Genomic DNA, 13657 nt, shown 5'->3' with positions numbered 1-13657 from the left:
TGGATGGAATGAAGCGCCCAGATAGTGAGATTAGAAGACCACTGACTCCAAGGCTACAGACTCAGAAGTGAAGATGAGCACAGATAAACAGATTGATTTGCAAGTATATGTTGTAGGGATGCACTGAAGGATTCACATTCAAAGGTTTATTCACTTGATTAAAATACAAACCTAATATTATCATTAACAGGGGCAATCTCTGGTTTGTGAAGCCTAAAGCTTATACACTTTAAAAAAGCCGACAAATATCACAAAATGCAGAAATAAAATCACAATATTTTGATTAATAAACTGACACCTCCACTAGGAAACTCACTTGCCCTGTGTTATTTTTGGGCACATACTCACTGACTGCCTTTCATCTGACAGCAATTTTTGAAATATTTTCTACAGGAAGATAACATGGTTGATCAAAAATTATTTTTATCGACAGCTGTGATGGAGAAAACATGTCACTTCACATGTGCTCACTGTTGGTGGTAATGCTACAGGTTTTAGCCATCATCAGAATATTGATAAAATCTATTTTGGATGATTCTTATAAGGCTGAGTCTTTCCTTATAAAAGAAAAATTGCATGGTTGTTTCTATCATTAAATATGTTGCATTATCGAGTATATTCTTTTTTTAATTTTTTTGAGACAGAGTCACACTCTGTCGCCCAGGCTGGAGTGTAGTGGCATGATCTCGGCTCACTTCAACCTCCACCTCCTGGGTTCAAGTGATTGTCCTGTCTCAGCCTCCCGAGTAGCTGGGATTACAGGTGTGTGCCACCATGCCTGGCTAATTATTGTATTTTTGGTAGAGACGGGATTTCACCATAATGGCCAGGCTGGTCTTGAACTCCTGACTTCAGGTGATCCACCTGCCTCGGCCCCCTAAAGTGCTGGGATTACAGGCATGAGCTACCACGCTCAGCCTCAAATATATTCTTATTATGAAAAAACTTCCATCTTAACTAGGCATTGATGAAAATAGAAACATTTGCTTTCAAGATACATGTCTGTTGCCTTGAAGAATTCTCCTCAGACTAGCCTTTGGCTCAGTATGTTTCAAACCTTGTTTCTCCTCCACTACCCACAGACTTTGCTGCCAGAGACCATAGGACATGGTCATATTGTGAAATGACCTCTGAATCCCAGGTAAGTCAGCACAGTGCTGGTGGGAGTGGATTCCTGGAGGCCATTTCTACACTGGGGTAGTCAGGCATAACTATGTTAGGGGGTTTCTCAATCTGGGCACTTTTGGCATTTGGAGCCAGGTAATTCTTTACTGAGGGGGCTGTCCTGTGTATTGTAGGATGTTTAATGGTCTCCCTAGGCTTCCATCCACTGGATGCCAGTAGCAACATCCCTCTCCCCCATATTGTAACAAACCAAAATGTCTCCAGGCATCAATGAGCGTCCCCTGAGGGATAAAATCATCCCTAATCGAGAATCATTGACATATATGTAACCAGTGAACCCTATATAGAGCTTATAAAACCCAAATGAACTCAACATCCCCTTAGCCAGTTCTCAAAAATGCCCATGGTCACTCCATTGCCACCTGACACGAGAACTGTGATGGGTGAGGTGGAAGGTTAATCAGTTGCATTTAAAATAGCTCACTTCCACAATTAAAAAAAAGAAAGGCCAGATGAACATATTGCTAGAGCCTCTCCCATAACCTTGGTATGTGATAGGGGCTGAAAGTGAGGAACTCCGAAGTGTAAAACTCATTAGACACAGGATCATAATTTTAGTCATAAGGAATGACATATTTTTAAAAATTCTCTTTTTACACTGTATAATAACTAATGATATGACATGTTTCATACACACAGCTGCAAATCTCAAGATAGGTGAAAATACATTTCAAATAACCTCATTAATCACTACAATATGACCTATGGTTAAGTAATCAAAGCACCAAACAAGTATTCTCAATTCTCTAAATAAACATCACATGTTTTATGACATGAATGTGTCATAAAAAGAATATCTGTATGTTATGTAGGCAAGCAACTAAAATGTTAACATTTCATTTATCTGGTAAGATGAATGAAGACTTAGATGTAACTAGATTTCCCAGATTACTTACATTTCTCTCGGTAAGCTCTGCAAGTGTATTATTTTAATCATTTAAATTTTTTCTTCCTTGTGTCTTATCATCAATTGCCTTTTTCCTGCTGTCATGATCCCTATGTTTATCAGCCTAACTCCTTTCCTAGTTTCTGCTTCTAATATGGACCTATTACACTTCAAAATGAATTCAAGCCCATTTACCAGGTCCCCCACAGAGGGGCCTCAGATACCTCCCTGATCTCAGCCCTGACCTCTCTCCTTCCTACTCACTCTGCCTTAGCTGCACTGACCTTCTTGCTTTCCTTGGACAGACCAAACTCCCTCCTACCTTGGGGCCTCTGAATTTACTGCTCCCTGTGACTGGAATGCTCTCCTGAATCTTGGCATGCTCTGTCCTTCATCTCCTGCATAAAAGACCTTCTTTGATCACCCTCCCCCTCTAAAATAGATTCCCAGTGTATCACACTCCATTGCACTGCTGGGCCCCAGAGAATTTAACACTATGTAAATTTATCTAACATATTAATTTATCATCTACCTCTCTGACAAGAATGAGGGGAGATTTTATATATATCATTAATTTCTACACTCTCAGCTCAGTGCCTGGCCAGCAGAAAAGATAGCAAAACTTGAAGAAATGTTAAATAAGAATATGGATCTAAATAAGAACTCAAGAGGTATATGAAAAGCTTTAATGATGTTATAGCTACTTGGGTGCTCAGAGCCCTCCTCTCTCTTTTGTTCTTCTGTATTTCTAATTCTACTCTCTTGCTTCTTTACTTCTCTTTACCCCCACAGGCAACCACTATCCTAAGTCTCAGGTTTTTCATTCCCTTCCTTAAAAAATGTTAGATTTATCTATAAATATACCTAAATAATATAATACTTAGTTTTGCTTTATACATATTTCATATGCTTTATAACTTTCTTCATTTTGTTTTATTCCCCTCAATATTGTTGCTAATATTCATCCATGTTATTGCCTGCAGCTATAGCTCATTCATTTTTTTATTTTCACTGCTGCATAATTCTATTGTGGGAATATACCACTGTCAATTTAATCATTCTTTTGTATGTGAACATTTGGGTTGTTTGGAGCGTTGGTATTACAAACAATGCTGCAGAGTATTCCTGAATATGACTCTTGGTACACATGTGCAAGAATTTCTCTAAGATATGTAACTTAAGGCATGGAATTGCAGGGTTTCATGGTATAAGCATGTTAAACTGTATAGTTAATGCCAAATTATTTTCTAGAGTATCATTTTATATTCCCTTCAACAGAGGATCAGTTTTAGGTGTTTCTTGAAAAAGCACAGACTTGGTTTTAGAGAAATATTTTAAAAATCCAATCTAACATTCTTTGCCATTGAACTGGTGAGTATTGTCCATTTACATTTACTGTGATTAACAATCTATTTGGACATTTTTACCAGTTTATGTACTCAACATTCTTTCTTGCATCTCGGACACTCCTTTGAGATTATTTTCTTTCTTTTTGAAATACATCCTTTAGAAAATTCTTGGTAGTAGTAAACTCTCTTGATTTTTGCTTCCATGAAAATTTCTTTATCTCATGAGTATACTGTGTACTTAGAATTCCATATATATACAAAATAGTAACAAAATATCCAGAATATCCAAAGTATTTTTACTATGATGTCCTTCAGGCACCAAAAGAGGAAGCATATAACAAGTAGTTGTTCACCAAGTAACCAACCTTCTTCTAGGTTTTGGGTCCATGCTAAGGCATGCTTAGCAAACACAAATCATTGTTCCTGGTCTCAAAGAGCTTTGAGCAGCATTAAAAAAAATTGGAAATCACATGAAACCTAAGTAGAGAGTGAAAGGTTTCATGAAAAGGATGAACTGGGTGGCTTAACAAGTGCTGTGGGCGTTCAGAGCAGGAAGTATCCAAAGAAAGCTGGATCCCAGTCAGGTCATGTTGCAGAAGCTTCTGAATTACATTTCCACACAACACTACTTATGTGGCCAAACCACACCTTTACCTTGAAGCTGAAAAAAGCCAGGGTACGTTTTCTTCGGAGATGGTACTGTGGCTTAACTGAATCCTGAATTGGGCACTAGATAGATAAGAGCAATATTAAGACAAATGTTCTTAAAGACTAAATTAGAGAATAAGCAATTGTATAAAATGCTAAATACAAATTTCCAGAATTGCAGGTTGAATGTGCTACTCAGTTATTAGTCTAGGTACCAACCCCTTTTCTGAATGGGGGGCATTCCTGCATGGCTTTGTAAAACAAAACAAGACAGTGCAGGTTACACAAGGGCTGGGCTGAAAGCCTCAGGAATTTCTTTTAACTTTTTTGAAAGGTTAATAGCTGAAAGAGTTCTTATATGACACATCTTAAGTAGACTATGTGAAAGAAGTGTCTGCTATTTGTAACATTAATTCCTAATCCATAGTACAATGAGTCACTTATTCACTGAAGAAGAATCTAACCTATTTGGGAAACGAATCTTTCTGAATATTAACTACCACCTATTCCCAAGAGAAAGTGATTGGTGGAATACAAAATGGCTCAGTACAGAAATAACATTATAATGCTCATTTTGGCCAGAGTGGTGGCTCACACCTGTAATCTCAGAACTTTGGGAGGCCAAAGCGGGAGGATGGCCTTGAGCCCAGGAGGCTGAGACTGCACAGTGAGCTGTGTTTGTACCACTGCATTCCAGCTTGGACAAAACAGTGAGACTGTGTCATTTAAAAAAAGCTAATTTGGACTACGGTAGGGAAAGAAATTTACTTCCTAATTTATGAGCTGTTACTTTCCACTCTACAGAGATTAAATACAAAAAACGTCCTTCATGAAAAACAATTTTCTTGTCTTTGTAGAATTTGTCCTGTGGGTGGTAAAGAAGAAAAGCACAACCATGAAGGTCTGTGCTCCAGGGCCACAACTCAATTTTTCTGTGCATCCTCAACTACTTGCCTAGTGGTTGAGAGTAAGCAAGAAACAAAGACTGAAGAAACAGCACTGGATTTCTGGGACTCTGAGATCTCACACTGAGAGATGGTGCCTGAAAGCAAAGCAATTAATACTGTCTATACAGTCCATTCACAATAACACACTCATCCATTCTTAGACTCTCAGTAAAAATTCTGCAACTGTCTGGATTTGTGCATTCAATTTCCTGTATTCAAAGAATAGATATGTGTGTAGCCTTGGAAAAATATAGATTTTATTTTTCCCTACACTTCAACATTGTTTAAGTAACGGATAATGGAAAGATTTCTTCAACATACTCATTCCAGGAATACCAGAAACATTCTCTCTTTTGAGAAATAATAATGAAAAAAGAGAGAATGGTCTCCCTAAGATGTTAGTAATATAAACTTTAGTAAAAGTGATTTCTAAGTAACTGATTAACAGTAATGAAATGGTTTCATTGGTTTATATTCATTTCTTTACCTGTCTTCATATTCTGGTACAAAAATGAGTATTACTATTACATAATTTAATTATAGGACTTTATTGAGTACTTTTTCACATATTAACCCATTTAATTCCCACAACAATGCTATTAAGATAGGTAGTGTCATTTTCTCCATTTTAGCAGAGAAGAAACCCAGGATACAGAGAGGCTAAAGAATTTATTTAAGGCCACACAGCTTGTTAAGTTGCACGATAACTTTGTATAAAAGATCTGGTTCCAGAATATGTCCCTTTAACCATGTACTGTGGTATTATACTGCGTATAATAGCAATGTACTGTGCTGTTATACTGCTTTTTGAAGGAAGTAAGGTTTTTCAAAAAAATTATCTCTTTGCCTATATTTGAAAATGGTAGGAGAGAAAAAGTAATATTCCAGGAACACTTGAATCAATTCAAGACTTCAAAAACAATGTTGCCAAGAAGGAAGTGAGAAACAAGCGAAGAAATTCTAAAACAAGATCAATGGAGTCACTGTTTAAAGAAAAGAAAGGACTTATTCTCTTGGAAGGGTGTGAACTATTTATTCACAAATACCTGATGAGATATAGAAAACGTGCGTGCATGCGCAACACACACACACACACACACACACACACACACACACAGTCTCTCTCTCTCTCTCTCACAAGATAAATAAATGTAGTATTAGAAAGAATGCTAGGTATATAATGTTTTAAATTCTGCTGTCTTCCCAGACTCTCCCAACTTAACAACCTCTGGCCTCAAGAACATGATAGTCTCTTAAGAGAAACGACCATTATCAAGGGTATGATATTATGGGCAGCAGATGACTAGATGGAGGAAGACACACAGTGGTGATGATGAAATTTTTAGGCATATTTAGTTGTTTAAAAAATCCTCAAACTGAACACTCTTACTGGATTATATCCAATATCTAATTTCTAATCTTGTTATTCTTTAGGAATAGTGAGGGAAGAAGGGAGAATGAAGGTAATTAGCCTCAAGGAGAGAAAAATCTAAAAAGTGCTGAAAAAAATATTTGACGCTTTTCTTTACTAATTTACAACTTTCTTTGAAACCCCAGTTTGACTATCTGACTTTTGAAATTGAGAAACTAATCTGTGTTATCATTTTTGAGAAATGAATGGATGAGCTGAACCAAGAATGGAGAATGGAGATAAACCAAGACCACACAAATTTGACTATAATGAGTATATAGTACTTTTACAATAGACATAAACAGCTTAAAAGTGCATCATCATTACCAATTGCTGTTTGGTGAGCATAATCTATGTGATGCCCATTTCTTCCCTGAAGGTGCTTGTTGTCTAAGGAAAAGAGTAAATTATGGTATTTTATGGCTGTTTACATTACATAAACCTCATAAGGGTTTAGTCATATAATGACCATAAGTGAGGTATATAATTTGCCAACTTTAGCAAAAGTTAGATTATGTGGAGGAAAAAGGAGAAACAGAAAGATAGGTGGCTAATGAATTAGAACATAACCATGTCACTGGCACTTTAGGCCCAATAAAGTAAAGCATCTATCATTTAAGACCTGATAAAAAGAAATATATTTTTTAAAAGGCTCCATTTATAAATGAAAAGAAAGTCATTTTATGATAGATTCATCTGAATTACAATTGGGATAAACATTAAACCACTAGAATATTTCTGTTATACAACCACTAGTGAGATGCCGTATGCAGATTCTTCATTATAGAATTTGCTCCATTTTGAATGAAAATGTTAGTCATACCAGGAGAAATTACTACACATATTCAATACCACTGCCAGTAAAAATAGTAGGGATTTCATCAGTAGTGGCTACTATGTTCTGAGCATGTGTCAGGACGCATGCACAACAGTACATTATGAAGGCAGTTATGACCAGAGATACTTATTTGATTTAAATAAATATATTTTTATTTCTTATTTATCTCAAAGTCAATTTCATATCAGATTTTGATATGAACATGTTTTCCCCTGCTTTTCTCTGGATCTACATTTAACAGCCTCCAATTTCTGTCCCATCTCATTCTCGCTCTCATGTAGTCCCTCATCACACATCTTTCTTAAAACACCCTCCACGCTGGTTTCCCTGCCATCGGTTTCTTCATTCACACCAAATCCTCTCTATCAATCCGTTCATCACATTGTAGCAGACTGTTTTTCGTGTTTTGTTTTTTAGGGTAAAAAAGGTTTTAAAGCACCCTGCTCAACAACCCACATACTTCTTGCTGCTTTGCCACTGTGTGTGTGAACATGAGCTGCTATTTCTCAACCCCATACCTAGAACACACCTTTCCCTGTGCTTTGCCAGGTAAACTCCTCCTCACTTGTAAGCCTGCCTCAAAAATTAGCTCCCCTGTGAAGCCTTCCCTGACTCTCCTAGATCTAACAATGATTGTCTACTAGATTCACCAGAGTTTATCTGGCTAGGTAAGAGTTGTAGAGGCAACTTCAGATTTGCATATACATATATGTAACTAAAAGAACATACACATATATACATATATGTATTTTATGTATACATCCAAATACTGAATATTACTTTTAATCATATTAATATATTAATAATGAACAAACATACTATTTAAGTAATATAAATTACATAAATAACATTAATGAAATTCATATCTTTTTAAAAGTTCTTAGTTTAACATAATTTTTCTTACTGCTTCACTGTTTTTAAAAGCAATCCTTAGCTTCCTGAATTTGCAGGGGAAGAATGTTACCTGATGTTTGCTGGTAGATGGCTCATACTCAAAAAGTGTTTGCTGATTGCTATTATCAAGGAATCTAAGGAATCATCGTCCTGGTGGGTGTGGTAAGCATTCATTCTTAGTTTAATCAACATTTCCATGAAACTCTAAAGCTTTCTGCTTTCAACATATGTGGAGCGTGTAAGGAAAAAAGCACTGTACTTTATAAAACATTTTATTAGAGATTGGTGAATATATCAGTGAGCCTCTGAAAGAAACCAACAGCACATGTTCCTACCTATACAGGGGCCCTGCTGCCTTGGTGAGGGTGTATCTCTAGATTAATGAAGCGCCTGTACATTCGTTGTTCACCCAAGAGCCATCCCCTGCTTTCCTGGCTAGCATAACCTGATTTTCTTTTGGGTAGCGATATGCTTATCTACAAACTAATTGGTCAATGGGTAGGTATGGGATTCAATTATAAGTGATGAAACCTAAAGTGGAAGTTTGAAAAAAGCTTTTGGAAAAGATTGTCTTCCCTGATTAAAGAGACAATAAAACCCTTTTTGGCCCCTGCTTCCTTATCTACTGCTTAGAATACTGTTGTACGAGATATAATGCTTTTGAAGTTGTGGCAGCCATCTTGAGGTCCTGAGGGATGACACAATCAACTAACCAAAGAAGAAGGAATGGAATTTTCCCAATATTTGGTTATCAGAACCAAGATGTTACCATCAAGCAATAGCACCAATTGCAGAATTATCTATCTCCAGACTTCTTATATCAGATTTAAAAATTATTATTATTCAAGACACTTTGATTGGATATTCTGTACTTGTAACTAAATACATGATGCTATAAATGGGTCCAGAAAAAAATGTGAAGATTCCAGCTTTGGTGATTACTAGCAATGAAGTTAAACAAAGGAAAGCAAAGCAGAATTGCCTAGGAAAGGAGAAGCTGATGAGCAATCTTTTTGTTATGATCTGTTTCTATTGCCATGGAACGCCAGATAGAGAGGTGGGGAAAAGTAGGGATGAGGGCTGATACTCAGAGGAGACCCCGGGCAGACAGATGACTTGGACACCTCTACACAGAGATGAAAGTTACAGCCATGGACCTGAGTCAGACACAGAAAGGACTGAAGTCAGAGCATGCTGGATGCTTTATTAGAGGACAGGAGGAGCAGAAAGCACCAGCAAAGGCAATGGCCAGAGGCACTCAGGAGAGACAAAGCAGTGAGCTCTCTCACATTCAGTTAAGGAGTGTGGGAGTGGGAGCTGAAACCCTTTTGGAGAACAATTTGGCATTATCCAATTTTTGAATGTGCATTCTTTGTCTTTTGTCCTGGTAGTGCCATTTCTTAAATCATTATCCTACAAAAATATTAGTATTTCAGCAAAAAAACATAAGCCCAAAGATGTTCACTGCAGCCAAAAAATGAGAAACCACCCAAGTGTTCATCCTGGGAGGCTGGGTAAAAAATATTATGTAAATTTACACAGTGAAAGAAAGAAAAAGGATAACAGGCTAATATATGTTAGATATGGAAAAATGCCTAGGATAAATAAATGGAAACAAGTAAACAAGAAATCCCAAACAGAAAACCTGTATGTATACTATTATAGGCACACCCACATCCACACTCATGCACACCCATACTGAGGGTTGTATACAAGTAGAAAAAAGTATAAAAAAGTTCATTTACCAAACTGTTAATAGTGGCTTTTTCTCTGGAAGGAAGGATTGTTGAGGATTTTCCCTTTTCATTTTTTTACCTATCTGGAATGTTCAAATTCCGCCCCCCCGCCTTTTTTTTTTTTTTTTTTTTTTGACAGAGTGTCTGTCTGTCAGCCAGGCTAGAGTGCAGTGGTGTGATCTCAGCTCACTGCAACCTCCACCTCTTGGGCTCAAGTGATCCTCCCACCTCAGCCTCGCAAGTAGCTGGGACTACAGGCACATGCCACCATGCCTGGCCAATTTTTTTATTTTTTGTAGAGACAAGGTTTTATCATGTTGCCCAGGTTGGTCTCAAACTCCTGGGAGCAAGCAATCTGCCTGCCTCAGCCTTCCAAAGTGGTGGAATTACATGCGTTAGCCACCACACTGGTGGAATGTTCAAATTTTAAAATAATTTTAGCAATGAACAAAGAATGCAGATAAAAAAACTGAAGAAAGAACCGTGAGAGTTAAGGGAGTGGGGACTTGCATATACAAATGCTACAAAGGGAATGTGGAAGAACCTGCAAAAAATGTCACTGGATTTGGTGAACTCTATCTTATAAATGGGGCTATTTCTCTCTAAAAAATTGTCTCCTGAGATCAAATTTCTAAAAACAAAATTACCGAGTAAATACCTGTGAATTAAAAATAAAGCAACTGATGAATATCTTATTTTTCTAAAATATTATCAACTATTGAAAAAATTTGATGCCTTTAAAAACAGGAGTACAAAAATTACAAATGACAAAGAAGCTGATGGAAAATACAAATTGTACTGTGCATACAGTAACAGCAACATGACCTTTAAATGCAGTTTTTCAGCCCTACATCCTAAAACCAAGAAGTCCTTACAGAAATAAAGATAGAATAATAAATACAAAGAAAAGATAAAGACAAGATTTTATTTCAACTCGTGAAAAATTGCTAAGGTCGCTCTTGAAAGCTTTTCTTACTTTAAATGCACTATTCAGTCTTGTCAAAATCTTTAATATTGTGCTACATTTTTAACATCTACTTGCCAATAAAAGGCATGACAGTGGACAGTTTGTTTGGGTATAAGAACATGTGAGTTTCTTTTTTCTCTAGACATTAATCCTATTTATTTATTTATTTATTTGAACGGAGTCTCGCTCTGTCGCCCAGGCTGGAGTGCAGTGGTGTGATCTTGGCTCACTGCAACCTCTGCCTTCTAGGTTTAAGCATTTCTCCTGCCTCAGCCTACCTGCTCCAGCCTATAGCTGGGACTAGAGGAACATGGGGTTTCACCATATTGGCCAGGCTGCTCTCGAACTCCTGACCTCATGATCTGCCTGCTTCGGCCTCCCAAAGTGCTAGGATTACAGGTGTAAGCCACTGTGCCCAGTTGACATTAACACTTTACAATTCACGATGGGCTATTTGTGGCTTTTCCTAATACAATATTTTTGAATGTATTTCAAGTAAAAACTACAGTGGCCAGATAGTGTAAGTAGTTTTACATAATATATATAATCCTGGAAAGTCTTTTAAAATGCATCTTAATCCAGTAAATCATATTTTAAATGCATAGGCAGCTTTTGAAAAACTTTGCTAAAGCCCATACGCAAATTACTTGATTTTACATATTTGATTTTTTAAAACATTTATGTAGTTTTATTAAAGCTATATTGGTTTTTTGAACCCAAGATTTGGTTTCTATTATAACTCCACTAAAAATGTTTCCTGACTTAAATTAATATTGACAAATTAGTCATTTAACATTAAAAGTGGTTGTGATTAGAACAAGTATCACTGATTAAGCTTCCATTTACTCTTTTTCTCTGTACTGAAAGCTGAAGAAATATACCTTTAAATACCAAATCAATTTGTTTTAAGTCCTCAAACTTAAAAAAGAAGTAAAAAAAAAAAAAAAAAAGAACCAGTATCACTGAGATCTTGTGCACTCTTGACAATATCCAACCAGCTGACTAGTCATGCATTTGTGTAAAAGCAATAACTTTGGTTTTCCAGAATATCATCTAAATATAAACACAAGATTTTAGCAATGAAAGCGGCTAACAAATAAGTTTAATTCTTGGTGTTTAAATTTCATGATGGACGCAGACACAAGCCACAATGGCACCTTTCAGGGAAGTCAATATTTAGAGAACAGCATCCCTTCCCAACCTCAGTCCTCCTCTACCTCCTCTACTCAGAAACCTCTTATTTCAACACCCACATATACTCTATAAACACTCACTGAGCAGCTCCCATGTGCCTGTGTGTTGTTACCTAAAGTGCTGAAATGGCTATTTTGCAATGTTAATCTTTTAAAAATAGAAGACAGAAGTCAAACAAATGGGGATACTACCATATGAGAACTACAGGTAAATCAAAAGTGCATGGGCGGGTAGGTACCTAACTTTATCCTGGGGAGTTGGGCAGACTTCAGAGGTGGCATCTGAGTCTTGAAGAATGAGTAGGAGATTGTTAGGCTGGGAATGGGAAAGGCAATCTAAGCAGAGAGAATGTTTAATGACATGGAAGCATAAAATCTAATGGCATGATTTTTCAAGAAGGAGCAAAAAGGTCTGGATGGCAAGATCATAGGGTGTGTGGAGATGGGTTTGGTGTGGGTGGGAAAGCAAGAATGGTGAGAAAGGTTAGGAACAGCTGATTGCCGCATTCCAGAGTTCAGAGTATACAGACTTGAGTGTGTGGGCAATGGGGAGTCACTGGCAATTTTCACTCCTTCACCTCCCTAAGCCTGCTTGTTTCCCACGGTGGTCCATGTTGTATCACTGCGCCCACAGTTCCCTTCTATATGCCAGTCTTGTCTTTCCAGGAAAAAGAAAATCTGCTTTTCTGACTAACTGTAGTCTTGATCTTTTATCCATTCTGGAAAAATGGGATTTTATAGGCAGGTAAGGACATTCTCATGAATATATGTGAAGACCATCATTTTAGGTATTTATTTCACATTCTTGATAGTAACTTTTAAATTCTTTACTTTATAAAAGTTTTACAGTTTTTTTTTTTCTTTTTTCTAATCTGCTTTTTCTAAACTAGTAAAAGCTAGTTTTCTGGAACTAGGTTACAGACAGACTTTGGCCCATTTAACAAGGTCAGACTGTTTATTCTTGACAGAATTCTTTCCCACTGTAAAAAGGTACTTTTAAATGCCACATTCCAAAACCAGTGCCAGTAAGCCACTGAAGCATATTTTCCCACAAGAACTGATACCATGTGCAGTCCCTACCTCACTGAAATCACCCAGCGTTACATAAGGTGCAGATAGTATTTAACATCACCATGAAATCTATCAACTGAAATATGCCAGTCATGTATTTATAAAACACTTCCATACATTTCAAAGCATTGGTAACCTTTAAAAAGGTAATTAATAAATATAGAAATGGGGAAAAGAAAGGGAAGGACAGCGCTAGAAAATTTTTAAAAAGAATTTAAGACAGAAGAGGAAAACAAATCTTGTAACTTTATATCAGTATCCAAACCTGAACGAGTAGAGCTTTTTCTCCCTCATTTTGGGGTTTTTATGGTTGAGCTGTTAAATTTACAGCCCCATTTTTAGATTCTGCCAGCCTTCAAAATAAATATATGAGCAGCACTAAAGTAAATTTTCCTATGCTTTCCCCTTTTCTCTTTTGGATGTTTCCCTGAGATTTGAAGGTAGATTATTCCTCCACAGCCAACAGTAAAGTTCAACATTCAAATTTATGAGGGATTTAAAAATCATCAGTATCCTTCTAGATAGACGCTGG

At 36.8% G+C, this 13657-nt stretch overlaps 1 protein-coding gene across 4 annotated transcripts in view; it reads right to left on the bottom strand.

Annotated features, from left to right (window-relative positions):
* CDK6 (cyclin dependent kinase 6) overlaps nt 1-13657 on the bottom strand; it is a 236277-nt gene that overhangs the window by 99765 nt on the left and 122855 nt on the right. The window lies entirely within an intron of this gene.

The sequence above is a fragment of the Chlorocebus sabaeus genome, chromosome 21, assembly GCF_047675955.1.
Source record: "Chlorocebus sabaeus isolate Y175 chromosome 21, mChlSab1.0.hap1, whole genome shotgun sequence".
Taxonomy (NCBI): Eukaryota; Metazoa; Chordata; class Mammalia; order Primates; family Cercopithecidae; genus Chlorocebus; species Chlorocebus sabaeus.
Note: the sequence above shows the minus strand (reverse complement) of the source record. Positions and strands in the feature narration are given on the sequence as shown.